At 44.6% G+C, this 18,568-nt stretch overlaps 1 non-coding gene across 1 annotated transcript; it reads right to left on the bottom strand.

Annotated features, from left to right (window-relative positions):
* Positions 1-1,953: 1,953 nt before the first annotated feature.
* Positions 1,954-2,079, bottom strand: LOC115067060. The gene has a single exon (XR_003846497.1). It is a non-coding gene; the product is annotated as a U6atac minor spliceosomal RNA (small nuclear RNA).
* Positions 2,080-18,568: the final 16,489 nt, after the last annotated feature.

Below are 18,568 nucleotides of genomic sequence, written 5' to 3'. Positions count from 1 at the left end.
TTTCAGTACAACTTACAAAATCAGAATTGTCTACAGAGGTAGTACACATTTTCCTAAAGATACCTTAAACAGGGACATTTAGAACAACCAACTATGCTCACTTAGGGCCAGAATGTTTGTAATCTAATACAGCTAAGTATGGGCACCCCTCTCTCACCCCTAAACCTAAAAGAAGCACCTTAGAAAAGGAGATTGTGTAACTTCAAAAGCCACAGAATCATGACCACAGCCTCTGTTAAGACCCTTGGGAGGACTGCCCCTCTGCACCCACAGCTTGCATGTATACTAGTGTCCTTTTCTTACCAATGTCTCTCTCTCTCTTTCCCTGAATACTCCCTTTTACACAGGCTATTCCCTGTCTTAATAAATTCTTTGACTTGGCTTCACCCTATGTCCTAGTTTGTTCTTCATTGCTGTGACAAAATACTCTGACCACTACCAACTTGGGGAGGAAAGGGTTTATTTAGCTTACATCTCCCAGTTCATCAGAGGCAATTCCCCAATTGAGGCTCCCTCAACCCAGGTGTGTCAAGTTGACACTAAAACTATCCAGCACACCCTGACTTGGCCTGAAATTCTTTTCTGCCATGAAGTCAAGGATCTGGCTCTACCTCTGTGGAGGTTCCTAAAGAGGGGGTCTCCCTTTACTCCTGTGCCTTGGAAGCCATGCCCTGAGAGAGACAGCTTTCTTCCCCCTCAGGAGAGAGGCCTAGGCAAAGCAGGGCTCCTGAATCCTCCTGCTTCTCCAGGGACTGCAGGCCTGTGGTAAAGTTCTTTTGGAAGTGAATTGGCTGACAGACCTGCTCAACCTGTTTTGAGGTCTTGCCAGAGATGTGACTTTGATCTTGAAACTGAAGAATCCTTCTGACCCTGAGAAGGTCCAAGAAGAAGGATTTTGAGGCAGCACCCCAGAGCTCTGCTCTCTGACCTAACCCAGGAATCTGAGGCAGTGCCCCAGAGCTCTCTGACCCGACCCAGCTGCCTGTGCTCACCTCCTCAGCACCTTGCTGCTCCCTCCAGAGACTCAGCCTTAAAAAATCAGAAGTGACCTAGTTCAGGGCTGCTGAGGAGGGACAGAAACACCTGGCAGGACTGGGAAATTCCAGAAAATACTAGCAAGCCCCACTGTAGCAGATGTTCCATACACCTCTGCTCCTAACCTTGTTATCACCTGTGGAGAAAGCATCACCGGCCCCAATTTAGGGGTGAGGAGATGGAGACACTCCTCCCTTATGCGTGCTCCCAGTGATAGGAAGAGTGAGACAGTTGGTTTGTAACCTCCAGATGAGATGGCAATGGCAGTGCACTTCTGATCACAATGGGGGATGGTGGGAGCAGCTCTGGGAGTCCCTGGCTGTGACTTGTGCTCCCATGGCCAGGCTTCCTCAGGAAGCCTCTGCTTCCTCTCCTCACAGGCTGGCAGGCTGCTGCTCTCCTTTGCAAACCTCTCTCTGCTGATCCACTCCAATCCCCATATTCCTGCTTAGAAGCACCTCACTTCATAAGCTTTAGTTTTAAATGTACAAAGCAGCCCTCAACTGTGGACTCAGCTCTTGGAAATCATCTTCTGTTTTGAGATGACTTATTGATCTGAGTGTGCAAAGTTAAAAAAAAAAAAAGCTGGGTGTGGTGGCACACGTCTTTAATCCCAGCACTTGGGAGGCAGAGGCAGGTGGATCTCTGTGAGTTCAAGGCCAGCCTGGTCTACATAGTGAGTTCCAGGACAGCTGGGGCTACAGAAAGACCCTGTCTCAAAAAGACCAAAAAAAAAAAAAAAAAAAAAAATTAAAAACCAGTATCGATGTACAGGTATAAGAAGCACTTACTTCCCCAGTTAGTAGTGATTTACTTTTATTTTTCATTTTTTTCACAAGAAAGGTCAGTTCCTAAATTATAGTTAGAAACTTTCTTTTCTTCTTTCTTTCTTTTTTTTTCTTTCTTTTTTTTTTTTTTAAAAAACAGTGGTTAGATGCCACAAAGTAGGTGGCAATGCCTTAACCGTATGCGTGTTGTTAGGCCCAAGGGCCTCTTCCATCCTTGTCAAGGGGAGTGCTAACCTTCTCTCCTTTCATACAACACTTCTTCTTTCTTTTTTAATGCATGGGTACACATGTGTGTGCAGTGTACATCCTTGGGTGTCACTCCTTAGGAGCCATCCTCTTTGTTTTTTGAGACAGGGTCTCTTACTGGCTTGCCCATTAGGCTAGGCTGGCTGGTCAGTGAGCCCTAGGCGTCTCTTGTCTCTACCTCCCCAAGTGCTACCACACCTGGCTTTTTTTATGTGGGTTTTGGGGATCAAACTTAGGTGCTTGTGCTTGCAGAGAGAGCACTTTACCAACTGAGGTGTCTCCTATCTCCCTAGAAACCCCCCTCATTTTCAGAAGGCACTCTACTTCTAAAACGGAGCACAGGCTGACCTCAAACTCATGATCCTCCTGCCTCTGCCTTTCAAGTGCTGGGATAATAGGTCTATGCCGCCCATGCCTGGCTTACAGTTGGAACGTTTCTGAAAAACAAACTTTAGCGAGAGAACTGGGGCTCTGGGTCAGGCTGAAGCATAAGCTTGACTCCCTGCTCTGTTATCCCTAGCCGTGTGCCTGAGCCAGTGAGCAGAGTCTACTTGTGGGTAGAATGGGGACAGTGCTTCCCTCAAAGGGCTGCTGTGCAGATTACACCAGCTGACACAGAAGAGGAAGAACCATCACAGGGCACAAGTGAGAAAAGCAGAGCGTGGTTTGCCTCACTTTAATTCTCCTTCCCTTCAGAACTTCAGTTTTGGTTACAGAAAGAGAATTTTCCACCTGGCCAAGGAGTTCCTGTGAGTATCCTTTCCGATTCAATGTCTAAGAAAGCTGGGCTTGATACTGCAGAATTAGTAAACAGTTATTCAAAGAACAAACCAACAAAAAAGAAGTAAACATCAAAGTTAGTAGGACACTTGCTGCCACAGTGAGGGAACGCCAAGGTACCCTACCAGGTTTTATTTACGAAGAGTACTGGACCTAAGTGTTAAATATTTCCTATGCAACCAGAAAATTAGTCAGCAACTTCCAGTGACAGCTCCTTTTCTGAACACTGAGAGAATAATCGAATGCTAAGTCCTAGTCAAGCTGAAGAGCAGGACCTGAGAAATGAGTGCATCACACCTGCCAGTCAGAGGCAGGGCGAGGATTTAAATCCTCAGGCAGCTTCGGTTTTTATCAGGCTCCTCAGGATTATCCTTGTCTGAGAGTTTTGAATGCAAAAATCGCAAAGGCAATGCTGTGGTATTAGGATTGGTGGGGGTGGGGGAGGAAACAAGGCTCAGCCTGTGGCTTCCAGGTCTGGTTTGTGTCAGGATGGAACAGAGTAGGGAGGGGACTGAGTCAAAAGTTTAACTGTTGAGAGAGGCCTGCAAAGATCTGCATTAAGGGCTGAGAAGTAGCAATGGGCCGCCCTTCCCGTGACACTGAGATTAGATCTGCCTGGCAGAGGCCCCAAGTGCACAGGCACCTCCTCCAGGGGACCTGGTCCTTGGAAATTGCATTTTATGCTTTGGGCCTAATTATCTGTGAAGGGTCACCCATCTTGGCATCCTGATTTTGTTTCTGGTCCACTTTGAATCTGGGTTATTAGGGATCCTGGAACAATCTTCCGGCCGGCCCCTGTCTCTGCATCCTCATCCCCCTCCCCCGTCCCTCAGTCTTGGCTGCCAGGGCTCAATTCAAGAGTGTAAGTGCCATTAACTGACATTCATCAAAACACTCCCCATTGTTCCCAGACACTGGCGGCTGAGAGGTGGAAATTACTTGGCATTTCATTTTAATCTGTATCGAGGACTTGCCTGACAAAACATATTAAGTGTAAGAATTGCCAGCCTAAGACTGGAGCTATGTTTATGGCTCGGCCCATATTTTTCTTTCCTAAAGGAAATGACACCCCCACCCCCAATCCTTCGCAAACTTCCTCAGCTCACCCTCCTCTATTATCCACACAGCCTTAGCATTTAATTTTTCCTTCATGAGTAAAGCTTTCGGTGGTGTCTGGAAAATTATAATAAACATCTTGCAATTCTGCACCGGTGTCTGAGATTAAAAATGTGAAACAATGAATCTCAACATACTGCTTTTAATATTGTATGATGGGTGGTGCTTCCCAGGGGGCCATGTTATAGCCAGCTAACTGTAGCCACGTGGGTTGTGTGCTGGGCAGAAGTCAAGAGGGGATCGTCGGATGCGTCCCACAGAGGACTGATGCCATGTTAAGGGACATGTGTGACAACCAAGGGACTATGATTCTCCTTGCTCAGTGGTGACTGTCAAGGGCTATAGTGTCTGTCTGTGGTGCCCACACCGTGGCTCATTTTCTTTAGAACCTCGAGTTTTCACTTTTTGTTTTCAGATTACTTTCATGTCTAAAAACAGATTGGGGTCTTCTCCCACAGGAATGAGTCTTTTATGTATTGATTTTTTTTGTTCTTTTGGTCTGTCTCTCTCTAGATGAGAATGCTACTCGCTACTCGTGGGGGTAAGGAACCCTATAAGTGTGCCTCACTTTCTGGTCAAGTCTGGAATAGGGATTTGGGAGGATTGGTGGCAGAGCTACAGGATAGTGGAGGAGAGCTGTGAAAAGCACAAGAGACAGGGCCACTCTGGCTTTGCCTGCTTCCCTCTTTCCTTCCCTTTTTCCTTCTCTACTTTCCTTTGGCTTAGGAACCTTGTAAGGTCACAAACCAGTGCAGTGTGGGTGTAGGTAGAAGAATTTCTTGTGTTTTACCATGATAAAAATCTATGTGCCATCCACGGACCTTGAACTTTCTATTTCCAAACTTTGAAGTGTATGAGGCCCCGGAGGTGGGAAGTTTGACCTTCTGGTCTTGCATTGTTGCCTTTGGTGAGGTTCTGTGAACTAGACTCTTCAGGTCCACTTTGGCTGGAAATAAGAAGGAACTTCTCTTTGTAATCTCTGGATTTTGCAGTTCCAGGGTTTTGAATCAGGAGAGCACAGAGGAAAGGGAAGAAGAAAGGTCTTTGTGTCCCCTTCCTGGGAAGTGTGGGAATCAATGTCCAGTGCTCTCCTGAAGTGGACTCCCTGAGCCAGAGTAAAGGTCACAGGGAATCTTGAACTTTGTATGGGAGGGGCTGGTGGGGTTCACCTCAGGCTGATGGAGCAGCCTGGCCTCTCAGGGAGGTGAGTGAGCCCAGGAAAGTTGTGTCTGGGGACCTTGCTAGATACAGCAGCTGTGTCCCACCAGGGGCATGGGCCTGCCTTCCTCTCCAATCCCTAAGTGAGAGCCATAGGCCAAATTTTAATCCAAAATTATCTACTTTGGAGACATAGGATATAAAAATTGCTCACAGCTAAATTCATAATGCAACTATCCCAGGTCGATGTTAAAAAAATCAGCTTTGACAGAGATGATAAAATACCTGACAAAAACAACTTAAGGAAAGAAAGTTTATTTTGGCTCATGGTTTGGGTGGTCCGTCCATCATGATGGGGAAGGCATGGCAGCAGGGGCTTGGGGTGGCTCGTCACAGCTCAGTGTGCTTTCTCTTTTTCCCTTTCAATTCAGGACCCCAGTCTGTGGGATGGTGCCGGCCACATTCAGGGTGGATTTTCCTTCCTCTATTAAACCTCTCTGGAAACTCCTTCATGGACATACCCAGAGGTGTGCCTCCTGTGTGATTCCAAATTCAGTCATGTTGACAATGAGTATTAGCTATCATGTGAAAAAGTAACACTTTTACTGTTTGAGGCAATGACTCTGGTTCTTTCCCTTCTGGTTTTGACAGAGAAAGAGAGTCTTGCCTATGGCTTGGATTGGGGGCTGATGGGACCAGAGTGGTAAGGCCTTTCTAAGAGTTACTAAGGAGACTGGGTTAACTGCATAAGCAGTTACATAATGTCTAGAAAGTGATAGCTATTCTAAATGTGTTGTACCGTTGTCCTGTTTTGTTTTTTTTTAAATTTAATTTAATTTAATTTTTTTTCGATGCAAGAATTGGGTTAAACAGGGGCTGGAGAGATGGCTTAGCTGTAAAGAACCCGAACTGTTCTGCTATGTTGGGCAGGTCACAACCACCTGTAACTCTGGCTCCAGGGGATCTGATGCTCTCTTCTGGTCTCTATGTGAGTACCTGAACTCGTGTACACATACATACACACAGATACACATACACATATATAGTTAAAAATAATGAAAATAAACCTTAAAAAAAAGAATTAGGTTAAACAACAATGCTCTATTAGCTTCTCCTTGAACAAACCAAAGTCCCTTTTTCTCTGGAAATGGACCCCCTTCAGATTAGGTTCAGCCTGAGATGGCCACCCCACTTTGGTGTCAAGCACTGTCAGATAGCTTAGTGCCTCCTCAGACTGACCATAAAGAGCTCCATAAAGAGCTCTGCTGGCTGCTCTCTGGAAACTCACCTTGCATCCAGCCCAAGAGAAAAGAGGGAACAGACAAGGAGTCTGTGCAGAGACGCACAAGCTCAAACCCCACTGGCAGGGAATCCAGCAGAAACCACAGATTGCAGGGGGCCTGTCGCTTCCCACAGGCTTTCATGCTGGACCATTTGATTCTTATCACAGTGGTTACGTCCATCTCCTGTGTTTCTACAGTAAGTACATCATATGCCTCCCCACTGGAACAGAAGCTCCTGAGGATGGGAGTGCCTCTGACCAGTTCATCTCCAAAGCTCTAGTATCAAGCACAGTGCCTGGAATGTAGCTGATGCTGAGTTAGTCTGCTGACTGTCTGAATCAATGAATGAATGAAATCAGGAAGATACATCTTTGTTTCTCAGAGCTGCCCACTCTACCCTTGGTATTTGCACAAAAAGGGGAGGGGGGGCGGAAGCTCATAGAGAGCAGGCGAGAGTCTACACTAAGAATTGTGTCAAAGGTAAGAGGTTTTTGTTGTAAATCTTTGTTGCACTTATAAGAACCTGGCATCACCACCTATTGACCTGTGCTATGATGTTTCCATTCAGAACTTTTAAGACTGGAAGTTATTGCAGAAACCTGGGAGGGGCAGGAGAAGGAAGACACTATAGGAAGGAATGAACTTGGATGCTAAGCAAAGCTTGTGGTGCTAAGAGGATAGAGGCCCTGCTTGACTGAAACTGTCTAGAACTTACCCCAAACATATGCCTGTGTCTGTGGATGAGGGTGACCCTGGGCCAGAGAAGATTCTCATGACTCAGATGCAAAACACTCCAGTTCCAAGGACAAGGGAGTTCATATCTCACAAAACTTTTCCTAACCTAACCCATCACTGAAAATCCAGATTCGGGGGGGAGGGGTGCACCCAGCTTTAAAACTATTTCACTGACCTGAACATGAAGTTCTTGTGCTCTCTCCCTTTTTATCCTCCTGGTGCTAGGGATTGAACTAAGCACACTAGGCAAGCTCTCTACTGCTGAGTTGCATCCCCCTTCCCTGGGCTTCCCTTTCAAATGTCATTTACTAATTTTCTTGCCTTGCCAGTTAAAGTTCTTATCAAGTTGAAAACTAATGAACTTTTATGGACAGGAGGATATTTAGATGGTCTCTGTCATTTGCACAGGTTAGTGGCTGCTTCTTTTTTTTTTTTTTTTTTTTTTTTTTTAACCAGCTCTTTACATCTCTACAAGGGAGTGGAAAAAACCTAGATTCACACTTAGGTGACTGCTTTCCTATGTTGGAACAAGCAAGTCCCTGCATGCTTGTCAGGGAATGTCTATGTCGTGCTGGCAGGTAACACACCAGAGAGCTGAGACCAGTACGCAGAGTCCTGGGCTACCAGGGTGGCCGGGCACTCCCAACCAAAAGCCACACCTACCCCAGCATCACTGTGCAACAACAGAACTCAGTTTCCCTAAACATTCTGTACTTGATCCTCTTAAGGGCGTAGATCATGCCAGAGAATGTAGCAATACATGGTTGAAAATGAACTTTCCAGGGATGGAGAGATGGCTCAGTGGCTAAGAGCACTTGCTGCTCTTGCAGAGGATCTGGGTTTGGTTTCCTAAACCCACATGGCAGTTCATAACTGCCTGTAACTCCAGTTCCAGGTGACCCAACACCCTCTTCTGGCTTCCATGGACACTAGACATACACTTGGTGCACAAACATACATGCACACACTCACAATACACATAAAGTTAAAATAAATAAATCTAAAAAAATGTTAAAAAAGAAAATTTGTTTTTCATGTAATCATAAGGAAATAGCAGGAGTCCAAGGTGAGGCACCTTCTCAGTTCTTATAAAAAATGTAAAGGGTGGGGTGTGACTCAGTGGTCAAGTGCTGGCCTATCATGCTGGAGCCTCTGGGTTCCATCCTCAGCACCAGAGCAATGTCAGAAAAGGGGAGAAGTGCTGAGCAAGTAGTGTATGCTGCTGCCGGGGTTCTGTAAAAGGCATCACTGGGGTGCAGGGAAAGTTGAAGATAGACAGTGAGGCTGCAGCCACACACCCAATCCAGCATCACAATGCGGTGAGACTTTCTGAACTGTACTTTCTTATGTGTCAGGAAATATAGGCTGAAATATTAAAAGATATAGTAACTCCCAAATGGTGGTGGTGGGGGGTGGAATTAAACTCAGAGTGTGCAAGGATTCATTACACTAAACTTATTTTTATTTAGGGGAATAAATGCATTTCCCTTTTTTCTTTCTATTATGAAAAATGTTACCTACAAACACGTTCCCCCTGCCCCCAGGGAGGCAAAAGTCAAATCAGATATAATGTTGGTTTATTTTTTTACTTGTCTTTTTGAGACAGGGTCTCCCTGTAGTCCCAGCTGACCTGAACTCACTATGTAGACCAGGCTGGCCTTGAACTCACAAGGATCCGCCTGCCTCTGCCTCCCAAGTGCTGGGATTAAAGGTGTGTGCCACCACGCCTGGCAATGTTGGTTTATTTATTGTGGTATTTCTGTAAACCCCGGTATCTTGTGACCCCAGCAATGGCTTCCTTTATTACACAAAGTCTTAAATTCTTTCCTAGTTTTTTTGTGTCTTGTTGGAAGCTATGTGGAAGGCAAATGTTACATTTATTTTATATGAAACTGGGTAAAACATATGATTTCTACTTTTATTCCCATAGTGCAATGGGGCTGGAATCGCACAATGCCCTTTGGCTTTTTAATTAAGTCAGAAATATAAATTCCAGGGTAGTCAAATTCTTCCATTTGGGCATTTGGGGGCCAGTGTGGCATTGGCCCCTGGAAGCCAGATTGTATCTGGCTCTCACGCATGTTCAGCTCGCAAGAGGAATTTGTTTTTACCAAGAAATGTCAACACATTCTCACTCTTTGACACTAAAATACACTTTCTTTCATTCAAATCACAGATAATCAAAAGAATACAAGCAAGAATATTTTGCTTGGCACATGGCCTAAAAGTTCTAAATTTATGTGTTCTATTTTTGCTTCTTTCTTAGACTGGATTAGTTACTAGGCAACTGAAGTATTTAATTTCATTTGCTAATAGTTCCATGTGCATAGAAGCAGCTATATATGTGGGACTGCAGCCGCTAGTACAAACACAGCCCCACACCCAGCCTTTGCTCCATCCTCTTAGAGCCCAACACACCCGCATCCTTCCGGCCTGTGTGTCTGCCTCATGCTTATAGGAAAACCTGCATCTCTTATGGAACTGTTTACAGTAGAGATGCTTTAACATCTGTTTTCCTCACTATAAAAGCTCTATGTTTGCAGCATTCTGAACCCTCACGCAGACTTCTGGTTCAAGATGGCAGACCAAGCACGTATGTTTTCTTCCTCTCCTGAAGAAAGGAACAAAATCTTCAGAGATATATTGTGCTGGTAAAAACAAACAGACAATTGTGAAAAGAGCAATCAGAGAGAACGAAAGAGTCCTCAGAAATTAAAAACAAGTAAAAATGTACTCAGGATTTTGTCTTGAGGGGAGGGCAAATTCCAAATTCCAGATAAAATGATATTTTCCTACTGATGGCAAGGGTTAAATGCTCTGCTTTGAGTGACAAAATGGAGCAGTAGGATGCAGAATTTCTGAATCTCCTCCCCTTACCACACAAACAAACCAGCAAGCACTTTTGAGTACAGCAATACAGTAAAGTGAGGCAAGGAGATGAACACTGAGAAGCATGTTAAGTAGAGAATGCAAATAAACGACAGGTTGGGGCTGAAGAGATGGCTCAGCAGTTAGGAGGACCCAGGTTTGGTTCTCAGGACCCACATCATGGCTAACGATCATTTATTAACTCCAGTTCTAAGAGGGTCTGAAATCCTCTTCTGACTTCCTTGGGCATTACACATATGTAATGTGTGACACACATGCAGGTAAAACACTCAAACACATAAAATAAAAATGAAGAAATTAAAAAAATTAAAATAGAAATTAAAAAAGAAAGTAAATGACAGGGTAAGTTCAACTATGCCAACAAATATAATACAAATGGCTTAAGTTTTTCTATTAAAAGACGAGTTTAGCTGGAAAATGTATAGAACCAGCTACATTCTGCTGTGAAAAGACTTAAAATGCTCTGATATGGTACATACAGTGTGCTATTAGTAAGAAAGCAAAAAAAAAAAAGCAGTGTTAATGAGACTGAAATAGAAGAATTTAAGGCCAAAAGCAAGCAAACTTCTAAAAAAAAAAGATTTGTTTGTATTTCTTATGTGTATGATGTTTTGCATATAAGTATACCCATATGTGCAATGCGCCCCCAGAGGCCAGAAGAGGGCATCAGATCCCCTGGAACTGGAAGTACAGGTGGTTGTGAGCTGCGATGTGGGTGCTGGGAACTGAACCCTGTTCCTCTGCAAGAGCAGCCAGTGCTGAGTTATCTCTCTAGTCCCACAAGTGAGTTTTTATGTGGGTTGAAGATACAAGAACCCTGCTTCAAGAATCAGATTTAGAAACACAAGGAGGCCCCTGGGAAACCCAGGATCAGAGGGGGGAACTTCAATGTTTCTCTCTCAGAAATGCTGGATCAAGCACACAGAAAGCTAGAAGAGGACAGAGGTGTTTTAATTGCATAGGCATTGAACTGGATGGTTTTCATGTTTAAACTTAGTTCTCAACTCACACAAAACATTGATGGCTGAATTTTCATGGAGCACTTCAAATATCTCACTAATATTAGACCAAAAATAACATCTCAATAAAACTTACTTGAAAAGGGAAATATTCCAGGGCTCTTGAGCTCTCTAACCCAAGAGTAATTTATGGAAGAAAATCAAAGGTCAAATTAGAGACCAGTGAACGAGAGCACTTAGCTCAAATCTGCAGGAGGGATCAAAGAGCGACTGTGTGCTTAAGTGCATTTGGAAGACAAGACCAACTGAAATCACTGTTATCTCAAAAAATATTTAAAAAGTTGAAGGGATTCAATAAAGAAAAAAATAAGCTGATGAAAGAGAAACAAAAGTTAGTTTGATCATTAGACCCTAAAGATGTTAAGTTTAATAAAAAGGCAAGTCTGATTAAAAACAAAACTAAAAAATAATTTTAAAGGCTAACCAAAGCAAAATCAAGGACAAACTGCATTATAAGTATGGGTCTGATTTTAAAATTATTAAATGCACATAATGCAGATACTAATACATTTGAAAAAAAAATGTGGAAATGAAATGATATCTTAGGAATATATACATCATGAAAATGATTCAGTAAGAGGCTGAAAAACACCCAGAAACCAAGTTGAAGGCTGTTGTCAGTGCTGTCCCCTCCTGCCAGGTTCCATGTGAGGATGATTTACTTTATTTCTTCGAAGTATGCATTCACTCCCATGCTAGCCTGAAGAGAACATGGAGGTTATGATAAGTTTTTCTGTCTCCTGTACATGGAGCTGGAGAGACAGCTCAGTAGTTAAGAGCATTTCTTATTTGGTTCCTAGCACCCACACTGTGGCTCACAACTGTCTGTAACTCTAGCTCCAGGGAATCCGATGCCCTCTTCTGGCCTCTGCAGGCACTGCACATATATGGTGCACAAACACACACTCCGGTACATGCACATACACATAAAATAAAATTTAAAAAAGAATACTCCCTTTCCTCTGTTGCACAAAGCTTGTGGAACCTGTGTTTCCAAAGTGGTCAGCAAACAGCAGAGCACAGACCACAGTTTAATGGCTCAAAATACCTACACATCCAGGAGGAACCATAATAGGAAGAAAAAATTTGATATTAATTTGCTAGAGCATCCATAGGGAGAGGAGACAGGCTATCTGAAAGAGGTCAGTAGTTTTGTAACAGCAGAGAACATGAACACACAAAAATTCTAATACAGCTTCTTAATAAAAATTCATATTGTCTTAAAAGTAAATATTTTCCATTAAGGAGATTAATTGACAACACTGACTGGAAGGAGATTCTTGGAAGCCACATACCCTACAAAGGTCATTATCTAGAATATACAAGGATCTCCCTAATCTTCACATTAAAAAAACAAACTGGGCTGAAGAGATGGCTTGGTGGACTTACTGTCCAAGGGTGAGGATCGCAGTTCGGATCCTCGGAACCCACATAAAAGCAGGCAGAGATGGTGGGTAGCTTCCCTATAGTCTAGTGCTGGGGAGGCAGAGATGGGGTTCCTAGGGCAAGTTGACTAGCTAGTCTAGCCAGAACTGGTGATCTCCAGACTCAGAGACCCCACCTCAATGAATAAAGTGGAGAGCAGTTGAAGATGACTGTTAATGTCAGATTCCCACATGATGTACACATAGGCATACCTACACATATGTGCATATGCATACACACCAAAATTAAAATCAATTAATTAAGTCTATTAATTAATAAAAATAAGTTAAACACACAAATACAACCCAATGAAAATGGGACAAAGTTAGGAAGATATTTCACTGAAAATAGAGTCTCGCTGTGCAGCACCGACTGGCCCAGAACTCCTTATGTAGACCAGGCTAGTCTTGAACTCATGGAGATCTGCCTGTCTCTGCCTCCCAAGTGCTGGAAACTAAAAGTGTGTGCCACCACGCTCAACCTTTAAAAAATTCTTTATTTTTTATGTGTTTGAGTGTTTTACCTGCATGTATGTATGCATACCATGTGCATGCAATGCCTGCAGGAGGCCAGAAGAAGGCGTCAGATCCCCTGGAGCTGGAGTTACAGATGGATGTTAGCTTCCATGTGGGTTCTAGGAACCGAACCTGTGTCCTCTGGAAGAGCAACCATCGCTCTTAACTGCGGAGCCATCTCTCTTGCCCCTCATGTCCTACTTCTTAATACAAACTGATAGCAACAGCACAAAATTCCAGGGAAGACTAGGAGAAAGCACTTTTCTCATGCACTGTGTTTGGAGCACAGAGTTGTATTGCTGCTTGGGAAAAGTACACAGCTCTGACAAAACTGAGAGAAAAAACACATGATATAAAAGAAATCCGGGGAGCTATACTGTAACCTCAAAAGTTCCAGCAGAGACTATGTGACATCAGGGCATCTACCTCTTGCCCACTGCCTCGCCTTGGTATTCTCAAACACAGGGAAGACATTTTTAAAGCCATTTCTCAAATGACAGTGGGGTTTCAGCCAATTAATTATCTTGTGCGGGTCAGGATGTAAGTTCCTCTTGCCACTGGGGAAACAGGGCTGAAAAATTACCCGTTATGTTATTAATTTCCCTTTTAACCTCTGCGCTCCTGCCTGATCATGTCTCACGTGTGCCTGTATTAGGGCAGCCCTGTACCCATCCCTGTGTAAGGCAATGCGGCAGACAGTTAAGCCTTCATTAAGGGCATTTAAGTTCACATCAGAGAACACCCCGAGGCTCTTCCAGGAGCCTCCACCCACAATCCCTTTGGAGCAGTAATAACCCTGGGAGGTAGGCAGAAGAGAATCAATCTCAAGAAATGTCATCCTGCGCCTGATATTTCACAGAGAGCGGGTGAGTCAGAAACCATACAAGACTTCTGCCTTCAGCCATACCAGGCTTTGTCCTGGGAGGCTGGGGAGCTTGGTGGGGTGACAAACACATTGTTGTTATGGTCTATGAGGAAGGGGTGGCCAGTGGCAGCCAGTTCTGCCTTGTTTTTCCTGACATGCAATGTTTCAACTTTATACCTGTTGCCCTCAAAGATAAAAAGCTTAAAAATCATTAGATATTTATTAATGATCCACATAATGAATAACTTAGAGACCAACATTCTCTTTATGAAAAGACCTAACAATTTTTAAAGAAACAATGGAAGGAGAAGCATCCTAGAATAAAGGAATCCTTAATTTAAAAATTATATATGGGAATATATTTACACACAGATATATATGACTGGGCATACGTATATATAGGTACATGCTTATAATCCGAGCACACAGGAGGCTGAAGCAGGAGGACTACAAGTCTGAGTCCAGCCTACATTATACAGTGAGATTCTATCTTGAATTATATACATAGATACATTTAAATAATAGCAAAGTCAAAACATTCTTATTTTTAAATTTTATTTTTAATTATGTACGTGTGTGTTCACGTGTGTGCAGGTGCCCAAAGAGATCAGAAGGTGTTAGCTCCCCTGGAGCTGGAGTTATAAGTGGTTGTGTGTCACCCAACATGAGAGCTGTGAACTGAACTCTAGTCCTCTGCAGGAGCAGCAAGAGCTCTGAACAGCTGAGCCATCTCTCCAGTCCTCAAAATGTATTCTTCCTTTTAGAAAAAAATCTGGTTAAGCACAACAAAGCAACTCCAGCAGAATTGTGAAGTCTCTGTTGGCATTGTTAAAAGACAGCAGATTTACTAAGTCACACAAAGAGTGTAAGCTCACATGCTGCCTAAGCCTTAAACACCTTGGAGAGCATCTCTTTTCTCAGAGGCTCTGCAGGGGCAGCCCAGGAAGAAAAGTGGAGCCGCTGGATGCCACATGTCAAAAATAGAATCAAATCAAAAGCAGTGGGGACAGCATGGAAACTGGTGACCTGAGAGACCAGGGTGGGAGGTGGCTGAATGGACCCTCACCCATGGCTGTATGGTGGAGGCCGAGAAAGAAACTGTCTCAGAAGCTTGTGAGGGAGGTGTCTTTCAGCATTCATTGAGAATATTGTTTATGATGAATCACACATCTAGCCTCAGCACATGCTTTAGAAACACATTCCTAAGGGCTTCTTAAGCTGATATTCCCTACAGGAAAAGAAGCCTAATTAGGCCTGGGCTAAGGTAGAGTTCTAGAAGCCCAAGGCTGTGCTCTCTTTGGCACCGTGGACACTTGGGAGCTGAACGACAAAATATCCCTGTCTGTGTCCCTCCCCCAGCATCCACTTATTCAGTCTAGGGCAGGCCTCGAAGAGGGTTTCCTCTTTTTCCTTTTCTTCCTACTTTCCCTTTTGTTTTTGGTTAGACAAGGTCTCAGGTGGCCTAGGTTGCCTTGAATTTGCTATGCAATCCAGGCTGACCTTGAGTTCCTGATCCTCCTTCTTTCACCTTCTCAGTGCTGAGATAGCAGGTGTACACCACCACATACAATTTATGTGGTACTGGGATTGAACCCAGGTCTTGTGCATGGTAGGCAGGCATTCTAGCAACTGAACTATATCCGTACCCCCTTTTTTTCCTTCCCTTTTTCCTTCTTCCCGTCCTTCATTCCTCTCCCCTCCATCTCCCTCTCCTTTCTGAGGATCTTGCTATGCTGTCCACACTGACCCTAAACTCTTAGGTTCAAGTGATCCCCCTCCCTGCCTCAGCCTCCCCCGCTGGAGCCACAGGTGCTCACCACATCTGGCAGGAAGGGGGCTTCTAAAAGAAAAGTCCAAGTCCACTGAGGCACAAGGTTGGAGTGCCCTGAGCCCTAGATAATTGCAGATTGCGAGCATTCTCCATGTCCCTCTCCAGCCTGTACCTGGCCTGCAGTTACTACAAACCTGGGGGATGGCAGAGAAAAGAGAACTTGGGGGCTGGAGGGCCAGCCATCCCAGGAGGGGCATCCACCTTCTCAGGTAAAACCTGCTATGTGGGGCATCGCTACCCTCACTCCCTCTGGGGTTCGGGGCCTTTGCACCTCAGGGATGCTGGGACACGATGGAAATGAGGAGGCGCCCCAGCCTCATGCAGGGCCCAGCAGCAAGGTGGAAATGTGCCCAAAGTGGCCCCCTAATGATCTTTCTTAAAACTTTTCAGACATTCTTTCATTTTAAACCATAGGTGGCAAGGGTGACAGGCCTACGAAAGTCAGCCTTGGGATTCACCTGAGTCAGATGTCAGATCCCACATTGGTCTAGCAGGAATATTTCCATCCTCATGGCATAGAAACTTTCTCTCTCTCTCTCTCTCTCTCTCTCTCTCTCTCTCTCTCTCTCTCTCTCCTCTCTCCTCTCATTCTTTCTTTCTCTGTGTGCACACACATGAATTTTAAGTGAGTGTGTGGGGATTCGTGTGTGTGTATGCATGCATGGGCCAGCCAGAGTCTCAGGTATCCACACCCCCATGTTTGGAAACAGGGATTTATCACTGGTCTGGGGCTCACCAATTTGGCAGCTCCTGGGATCTACCTGTCTTAGCATGATCCACCACACTATATTCTTTATGAGTGCTAGAGACTGAACTCATACCTCATGCCTGGTTGGCAAGCACTTTACTGACTGAGCCATCTTTCTGCAGCCCCTAGAAACCTTTCTTGAAAAAACCAAGTGAATTGGAATTAAAGGGGGAAGCATCCCTTCTTCCCTTAACTACCATGAATGAGCTCTGACACATTGATCAAGAAGCAAAGATCTCTTAGCCCAAGAGGTCTGTTTGCTGAACTGAGCATAAAAGAAGGGAAAGATAAAGATAGGAGGAAGGTAGTAAAAGCCCTCAGCTGAGCACAGAAGGTTTTTATTTGAAGGGCTGACCCTGGGGGAGCAGTAAATGAGGACTGGGGTGCTCAAGCCAGGGCTCTGTAGAACTATCCAAGAGTAGCATCAGCTGACTTAATTACATAAGAGGGGAAACCAAGGCTTTGGATTAAGACCTTCAAATGAAGAAGCAGAGATCACCAAAACCATCATCTCTCAAATGCTTTTTCTTCCTGTCTTCTCCTGCAGATCTTTACAAATAGACATCCCAGACAAACAATGGCCTGGAGAGCCACAATCTTGTCCAATCTTGGCTGTGTCTCACACAGCCCCCCAAGCTTTTGCATCTGGAAGTGGCCTACATACCTTGCCACAGTTGACGCTCCTTCCAATTAAGTATTACTGTTATCGTTCTTCTCCCATGCATTATTCATTCAGTATTAATCCCCTTAAAATTGGTCTTTGCTGGGAATTTCTGCTTTTTAAAAATCAGTATGCATTTAATAAAGGCAGCGGGCTGAGGTCTTGGCATGGCTGATGGACGGGCGGCCTCCCTGCTTCTCTGGAAGGCCGGCTTGTCTCTGCCACTTGGTCAAAGACATTCCCTGCCTTTCTGGGCTAATAGAGTGTCTTCAAAAATGGCAGTTAATCCTTGGGCAACACAATGTTAAACTGCCTGAGAAGAATTAAATATCTCAGAAGAGGAGGTGGTAAAAAAATGGCAACTGCTATTTTAGGGTCTTTGAAAATTTAAGTAGAAGAGCAAAAAATAGAAAGTGGCTTGTCCCAGGTACAATGGAGTGAAGTTCACTTCTGCAAGACCCTAATGATGGGGGGGACAAGACCAGAGCAGCATGCTGAAACAGAAAGTGTTGGGGTTGTCAGGCTCCCAATACAAGAGACGGGAGGGGTTGCCCTGGTTAGAGGAAATGGTGCTTGAGTTTCGGGCATCTAGAGACTGTTGGAGTCCCTTAGGTATGGGAAAGAAATAGGATTTGAAAACTGACCTATTTTCTTTCTCACGGTAATGGAACAGAAAGCAACACTTGCATTCTTGGGAGAGTGGGCTCTGGAGTCTGTTGCCTTGGGTTGGGGTGGCTTGCCCCTTCGCTGCCTGTCATCAGCTCTGTGGCTTTGAACCTTGCCTGGGCTGGGAGAGCCTGCAGGTTGAGAGGGTGAATTGCGAGGCAGTGCCTTGGGGGTGGTGAGCCATCAGTACAAACTAGACTGTGATGATATAATGACCAGATGGACTTAACCTGAACACATTTTACCACAGAAGCACAGAGATTGAGCACTCTTCCCTCCACGGATGAGGAAAACCAGGTAATTGTAAAAATGCTGCAATCATTTCCTACCCTGCACTTTTACAATCCAATTTATTGCTCTGCTCCTCACAGCTGCTTTCTAGGGCCTAAGGACTGCGGTTCAAACCTATTAGCTAGAATCCGAATAGCAGGTTCCAGAATTTATATATTTATGACTCATCCCAGAAAGGCTCCAGTGATGTGACTTCAATTGTTTTAATTTGCTACACCTTGTCTCCTGCTGCCTCGGGGTATTCGGAAGGGACAGGCACTCCCTGGAGCTCTACTTGGGGTTCTGTGCCCTATGCATGGGCCGCGGATGGAACATTCTGTATACCCCTGCGGATGGAACATTCTGTATACCCCTGCCCCAAGCTGTAGCTCAGACCACCCAGAAAGGGGCTGGTGGAGGTCCTGAAGGTATTACTACCCCCTTTACCTCATGGGGTGTGGGTACCAGGGCTGATGTAGAAGAGGGACAGCCCCCACTGCTGCTCAAGGCCCAGAGTTCTGCAGGGGCAGGTGGTTTC

The sequence above is a fragment of the Nannospalax galili genome, unplaced genomic scaffold (assembly GCF_000622305.1).
Source record: "Nannospalax galili isolate Female #2095 unplaced genomic scaffold, S.galili_v1.0 scaffold443, whole genome shotgun sequence".
Classification (NCBI taxonomy): domain Eukaryota; kingdom Metazoa; phylum Chordata; class Mammalia; order Rodentia; family Spalacidae; genus Nannospalax; species Nannospalax galili.
Note: the sequence above shows the minus strand (reverse complement) of the source record. Positions and strands in the feature narration are given on the sequence as shown.